The sequence below is a fragment of the Maniola jurtina genome, chromosome 4 (genome assembly GCF_905333055.1).
Source record: "Maniola jurtina chromosome 4, ilManJurt1.1, whole genome shotgun sequence".
In the NCBI taxonomy this organism is placed as follows: domain Eukaryota; kingdom Metazoa; phylum Arthropoda; class Insecta; order Lepidoptera; family Nymphalidae; genus Maniola; species Maniola jurtina.
Genome location: NC_060032.1, coordinates 556,082 through 564,219, shown reverse-complemented (window position 1 = coordinate 564,219; position 8,138 = coordinate 556,082).

Sequence of the window (8,138 nt, the reverse complement as noted above, 5' to 3'; positions counted from 1 at the left end):
TAACAAAATAATTCCTCGAATGACATCCATGATTGATAATTAATAGGATTTTTAGGATTTAATTTTAGCTGTATAGCGTTATATGAATCTAAAGTTTGCTCGAATTCCTTCCGTAAAGTGTCTAGGTTACCTGACTGGCATAAAAGATTAGGTAGTTTACTAGCATCAATTTCTACTTGCAAGGCGGCATCGTAGATTCGTTGCATTCGCGCAAACATCGCATCGCGTTTCGATTCTAAAATTAACATTTGACATTCGTCATGTGTACGCGGTAAATCTGAATCACCCTTTGTAGTCATTTTTAAAACTCAAAGTACCTAAATAAATCGAACACAACTTAATATGGTATTTAACTATGTTGGTTAAATATGTCAATTAAAAAATATCGATATTATGTAACCAATATAGTTTAGCGGTAATTATATACTATAAAATGCGTTGGTTATACTGTGAAAACACACAACTCCTATATTTAGGCGAGCGGTTAAATTATTGCGTTGCAAACGTAAAAATATTATTTACGGAACGCGTATTTGAGTGCATACAATAATCACAATGCTGGTTGAATACCTACTCCGCGCGCAATGGCTCGTACCTACATTAGTCTATTCATAAAATCGACAGCGGAACTTATGTAGGTACCTTATTTGCGTCTTATAAGTAACGACAACTTAAAATGTTAACTACTACGTACCTATAAGTATCGGCGCAATAATGAGACACGTAATTCATAGATCGAATGACGAGTAGAATTCTCAATGACGCATCGTACGTCGTCGACGTTTCCGAACCCCACCGCCACGATAGTATTTAAAAGCGAAGCGGTCCAGCGGAGCGGCATTCTATTATCGACAGTCGAAGTGATAACACGTTGAATTTGTCTACCTTTTTAATTTATTCGGTTTAGTTTGACAGTTAATTGTAACTTTGGTTTAAATGTTGAGTTTCTTAACTTCTTTCAAATTTGTTCGTTTAAGTTTGACGGTTAAATGTAATTTCGGTTAAAATATTGTAAATCGAATCTTATTGTAAATCAAATCTTTGAAAAGAGCAACCGCTGAGTTTCTTGCTGGTTCTTCTCGGCAGGAAAGGCGTTCCGAACCAGTGGTAGATTCATTTGATGATTCAAAAGTATTTGTAAAGGTTTATTTGGATAAAAGTAATATTAAAGATGGTTAAAAGTTTGATAATAAACTGTGATGAATAATAACAATGGCGCGAGTTTTATTGGAGCTAGTTCTCCTACTCTTACATCAGAAGTGGGATGAATCAACGCCAATTACCATCATCGCCTCGCTAATAGCAACGGCATTTCTGGATAATACTTTAGAGACATAGATTGAGAAATAATGAATAGATTTTAGCCGTTTATTTTCAAACTTCAACCCTGATGTGAAAGAAATGAATATGATTTAAAATACAACGAAGTGCGACTGAAAGCAGCTAGCGCTCATTTAGGAGCAGTAAAATCGTGGGAATGTTTGCTTAAAACCACGACACGGAGTACAGTACCAGTTTTAGAACAATCAATCCAAGGAGTATAACCTGAGTGAATTGGCATACGTATGATGTTGGATAAGTGAAATAATGGCTGAAGGTATCCAAAGTCTGGAACGTGATACAAACCTAAGATTTCAAAGATAGTTGCCGACAGAAGATGACGTGCCTGGCGTGGTGTGAGCTGTTTTATTTGTCATCATTTCATTTATTATTATCATAATCTTTATTTATTTTTCCAGTGGTAGGCCGCTATTAGAAGCAGATGTGTTTTGTAAAGCTTCACAGGTGTATTTCTTTGAAAACATTTACTTTACTATTTCGTGGTCCCAAGATGATAGTAGACGGGTTTAAGCAATTTATCGGACTCCTGTTGTGTTTCTGGATAGTTCCGTTTTTTTTTTGTCTTCAAAATCGTTTTTGATTATTCGTAGATTTCGCTGTTAATGGCGAACCGTTGAATATTCTTAAATTTCACAGCAGTCACTTTGAGAGGTCATAATAGCATAGTATTTTTGTTTTTTTTAAGTGATCCTTAATACCGTACTAGATCAAGGGCTTGTTTTATGGTGGGAGACACTGATCGGCAGTGTTCCTTCTTTTCAACGTTTTCTGTTTTATGGTGGAATACTATTACCAAGGACCAAGCTACTGACTGGATGTTGTGTCATATAGAATCGGTTGTTTTCTTCGTAATACAGGTTTATCGAATAACTTTGACAAACTCTGTGGTGAGCTGACGGGTCTGTGCGAGGTGACTCAACGGCTTTGGTGATTTGCTGATCATTTTCCATTTCCGTTAAAAGTATTGGCTCCGTTAGGAAGTGTTGTTGGGAAAACTAAATTGTCTTTCTTGGCCGTTGGTTATGAATATCTTTTGTAGGATTTAATCTCAGAGATTTTTAATTTTTTTTTTTAAGTTAATATTTTAATAGTTGTTCCGCGTGTTTCTCAGACCACTGCCGCATTTGGCGGATTAAACATTTGTGGGTACATGGATTGCTCGATTAGGTATTTGGAGCCCGAATCCAAGCTATCTTAAAGACTTACTGGAACATCTTCGTATTGGCCATTTCTTTCGAGTTTCTCGTTCGGTTCAGACTTATTCTAATTACAAGTTTCGCACTTAAACGTTTCCGTGTGTTGTGCGTGCCAATGCCAAATATCAACGATACGTAGAACCGGTATCCCAGTTTCCTTTTTGTCTTAAATGATAGTAGTGAATAAATTTTTAAGGTTTCATTTTTCAACCAAGATACGAGAAATTTGTTGAATGTTCATAAGTTTGGTTCATTAAGAAGGCCATTATTGTAAAGAATTACTTTAATAATAGAAGTAATTTACTTGGACGATTGACAGACAATTTAAATCAGTTTTAATAACACCATCCCATATTAAGATCAAGCTCAAGCTTTACGAGAAAGCTAAAAATGTCTAATCAAACCTTCAGTGGAATACATCAAATCACACCATAAAGCGATCCTAAAAGAGATGAAAGTACTGACTTAATCACGGCATATCTGAGGTACTTATTGTCTACTGACGAGAAAAGGTTGTCATGGGCAGAATGGCCGAACATGTTCTCAAATTATGTAATTCACCCAAGAAATCAATGAGACCACATCGGTGATGACTGACTGACAGACGTCACTTGTTCCTGAAGTGCAATCTAAATTTTAATTTCAAGGCGATCGACGTGGTTTCATAATTTAACTGTTTTGACGTGTTCCTATTATCAACTAATTATGAAATTCGCCCAATCGGCGATGAGTTGATGACTGACTAACAGACCTCGCTTGTTCCTGTAGTGCAATCCAAATTTTAATTTCAAGGTGTTGACGCGATTTTATAATTTAAGTGCTTCCATGTGTTCCTATTATCTACCAAATAGTACAGACCTCATAAAGAGATGTGTTTGCGAATTCACTTTTTCTCTTCTTATTGTTACAAATTTTTGGTACCAACCAAATACGAACAGATAATAACATTACAATTGTCGTGATTCGATTAAATTTACTGTTTAATAATTCCATAATTATTCAAAGTTTTGAGTAAATCGTGTTTGTCCATAGTCAATATTATTTTCAAGTGGCAACTTTAACAATATTGGCAATATCATTTTTTATGTTGGCAGTCTTGTGATATGTTTGAATCGACCAATAGCAAGTGGCGCGGGTATTTTTATGATAAAATGGCGTGAAGTGGTAGGGAGATTTTTGGGGTAGACACGCTAACCAGCGGCAGAGCGGCATTCATTACGTGTGGTGTTTCGACAGAGTGAAGTAGTGAAAGGACTTCTTGAGTCAGTACTGTGAAAGTGATTTTAAGTTGCAGTTGTAATTGGTGAGTTCGTTCCAATTTGTACAGATAATGTGAATTTACATACGTGTGGATATTGTTGGTTAGAAATGTTGATTAGACGGTTGAGATAGTAGTTACGATGGAGCCAATCTAGTGTAGGGTACCGTCGCCCAGTTACTTGTTGTTATTATAATCAGAGTTCTACAGGTCGGTGACACATATCAGATGTAGTTATAGAATCCCGTGGTGTTTTATGAATTCGTAACGCTGGGTGTTGTATATATCAAAACCGATTCATTATTCTGCGGCTCTGGTCAGAGACACTTCTCAGTAGACACGGTCTGTCGTACTTACTGTAGGTTTTAGAGTTGTGGTTACCTTATGTGGTTTCCGTTGAGGTCATAGTACTAGTTGTGGTAGCTAGGCTAGATGGTCGGTTTGGGACCGGTATAGGGGTGGAAGAGCCGGTCTAGGTAGAGTTGGGGTTTTGTATTTATCAAACAATGATACAAAAAAAAAAAAAAAAAACAATGGGATAGTAATGATAAAAAAAAAGAAGAGGATAAATATTTAAAAAAAAAGGGTAATACCGCAAAAAAAAAAAAAAAAAAAACAAACAAAAAGATAAACAATGCAAAAAAAAAAAAAAAAAGAAAGAAAAAAAAAAAAAACTGATAATAATATTGTATAAAATGTTAACGTAAAAGCTGAAGTAAGAATATCCTCTGAATATGAATATTACTGAACAATAGACGTGAACTTCATCGAAGTAAACCAATGGGACCAGAAGAAAAGTTTGCCACGATTAACGAACGTTTGGAAAGCGTACCAAAATTTGAAGTACAAAGTAATGTGGCCGTATCGGCTATGAGTAAACGTAATAGTACGGCAAAGTGAGGATTTGACGCGCAGACTGACGTGCTTTTATAAGTTAAGTACTTTTCCATTATTTAAGTGTAAACGGCAAGGCCAATATGAGCGCTGAGGCTCTGAGGCTGAACCAATATTAGCGCTGAGGCTTGAGGTTCCGCCGTCATCACTTTTTACTATCTTTCCGAAGGTGTAAACGTCAAGGCCAAAATGAGCGCTGAGGCTCTGAGGCTGAACCAAAATTAACGCTGAGGTTATGAGGTTCTGGCGTCATCACTTGGGGTTTCAATTATCCTTAAAGTCCATTTGATGTGTGAACCAAAATTAGCGCTGAGGCTATGAGGTTGTAACGTCATTTGTGCTTTAAGATAATTGAAATGTGAAAAAAAAAAAAAAAAAAAAAAAAAAAAGCAAAAAATGGTTACTGAACCGAAATTAGCGCTGAGGCTATGAGGTTCTGATGATCACTTATGTGTTTTCAATTGTCTTGTAATTCATGTGTCAACGTCAAGGCTAAAATGAGCGCCGAGGCTCTGAGGCTGAACCAAAATTAGCGCTGAGGCTATGAGGTTCTGACGTTATCACTTATGTGTTCCAAGATAATTGAAATGTGTTTACGTGAAGGCTATGAGTTAACGTGAAAGCTAATATGGGTGTCGAGGCCCTGAGGCTATGAGATTCTTAATGTGATAAAAGTGTTGAGGAACCATTTTTGATTTCGAAATTATAAGGGTTTATGTGTGTGTGATGTTGGTTTACTAATTTATGCACTATATTGCAGAGAAAAAGGACGAGAGTAGGCGCAGGGACGCGCCTATGATCAGTATGGCCGTATCGGCGCAATAATGAGACACGTAATTCATAGATCGAATGACGAGTAGAATTCTCAATGACGCATCGTACGTCGTCGACGTTTCCGAACCCCACCGCCACGATAGTATTTAAAAGCGAAGCGGTCCAGCGGAGCGGCATTCTATTATCGACAGTCGAAGTGATAACACGTTGAATTTGTCTACCTTTTTAATTTATTCGGTTTAGTTTGACAGTTAATTGTAACTTTGGTTTAAATGTTGAGTTTCTTAACTTCTTTCAAATTTGTTCGTTTAAGTTTGACGGTTAAATGTAATTTCGGTTAAAATATTGTAAATCGAATCTTATTGTAAATCAAATCTTTGAAAAGAGCAACCGCTGAGTTTCTTGCTGGTTCTTCTCGGCAGGAAAGGCGTTCCGAACCAGTGGTAGATTCATTTGATGATTCAAAAGTATTTGTAAAGGTTTATTTGGATAAAAGTAATATTAAAGATGGTTAAAAGTTTGATAATAAACTGTGATGAATAATAACAATGGCGCGAGTTTTATTGGAGCTAGTTCTCCTACTCTTACATAAGTAGATCTATACGTTTTATTTTCCAGGTTTGCGGGATTATATCATGGTTAAATCTTATACCGAAATAATAAAGGTGTGCGGGTAAATATGAAATTTTATAAAAAATACTTTATTACTTCTAACCTAGAATATCAAACGATAGAATTACGTAGGTATATCGTAGGCCGTACTTATAATCTAATAATTCTGCAATATTACGACACAATGCAACATTAGGTATCCATAAATCGTGAATGCTACTTGAAATAATTCAAACTTATTGACTCGACGTAGGTAGGCGGTACTAAAAATTATATTACTATAATTTAATTTAACTAAAGAATCGAGTCAATTTTATTATGAAATCGGATGGATAAGCCCATAAAATCCGATTCAAAGATTATGAAATCCGGTTCGAAGGACCATAAAATATGGTAGCTCCAAAACAAAAATTAAAGGGGGCTTTATGCCACCATATTTGAAAACGTGCGGTCAAAATTATTTTTGATTTTAATGGACTGTATTAGCGGTTAATTGCCCCATAAAAACGTAGCATTCGACGAAGGAGAAAAAATGGGTGTGTCCAGGGAGTAAGTAGGTTAGGTAAATTTGGACTCACGTGGCTGGAATGGTTCAAAAGTCTGTTCCGAACTGCAGCTTTATCGTCACCACACTTCCACCATCCCTCATCCCTGGCCAGGGTTTTATGAAACACTGTTGCACTATTGCTTGCATCGATTACATTAGAAGGTTACCACATGGCGCGTCGGCGGTGATTTTGCGGTGGTTTATTATGCACGAAAAATAATGTCTCGCGCCAGCAATGGATTATCTTGCACTGACTTCGGCTTAGCGCCTTACACTTGCGTATGCTTGGAGTCCATGAGTGGGAAAAGGAAAGATATATAGGACAGAATGGGTGAGGAATACCCACATCCCTGTTATGCGATTAAAATGCCATTTGAAGTAGGTGGCGCCATCTATTGAGATTTACCACTCTCATAGAAAATCAAAAATTACTACTTAACCCATTATGGAGGCGAAAATACGTAGCTGTTAGGCAATAAAAGAAAAACATTAGTCATTACACTCTCACAAACAATAATTTGAAACAACGGAACGGGATGGCAACATGGCCGCTTCACCTGTCAGCTGACGTCATCCATCATGGCGGCGCGCGCCAAAATGAAATCCGCTTTGTTACATATTACTTTCATTTGTGCGCTCCGAACAATCTTTGTTTCTAAAATATTTTAATTGTGTAACAAATCTAACATACCTATGTTTCAATTTTATATTTAAAAGTTTTTGAAAATCTGCGCTTTTCGGTTTCCTTTGAGGAAATGGAAAACCCCAAGTGAAGCTAAGTTCCTTTACGAAGATAAATGGATTTGCAGTAAATTACTAGAAGATGCCACAAATGATGGTAATATTTCAAGATGTTGAGCAATAAAAAAGAATTATGCCCATTCGCAGTTCCATAAACATAATTTCCACAAAACAACTGAAGGAATGGCAACATGGCCGCTTCACCTGTCAGCTGACGTCATCCATCATGGCGGCGCGCGCCAAAATGAAATACGCTTTGTTGACATTGCTTTGCTTTGTGCTCTGCAAGCAGTACTTGTTTCTAAAATGTACAATTGTATAACCAATCTAACATAACACTAAAAACTTTCATTTTTTTATATTTTTTGAAAATAGGTAAGTTTCTTCTTTCCTTTGGGGAAACCCTAAGTGAAGCTAAGTCCTTTCACTAATGTATTTGAAGTATGTTTCCAGAGGATTCCACAAATTATGGTAATATTTTATTTAAGGTGTTAAGCAATATAAAAGAAACATTCATCGCAGCTCCACAAACATAATTTCTACAAAACAACAGAACGGATGGCAACATGGCTGCTTCACCTGTCAGCTGACGTCATCCATCATGGCGGTGCGCGCCAAAATGAAATCCGTTTTGTTACATCGTTACATTGCTCTGCTTTGTGCGCTGGAAACGGTCCTTGTTTCTAAAATGTACAATTGTGTAACAAGACTTTTTTTTTTTTTTATTCACTATAGGCAAGCGCTTGACCACAATCACACCTGATGGAAAGTGATG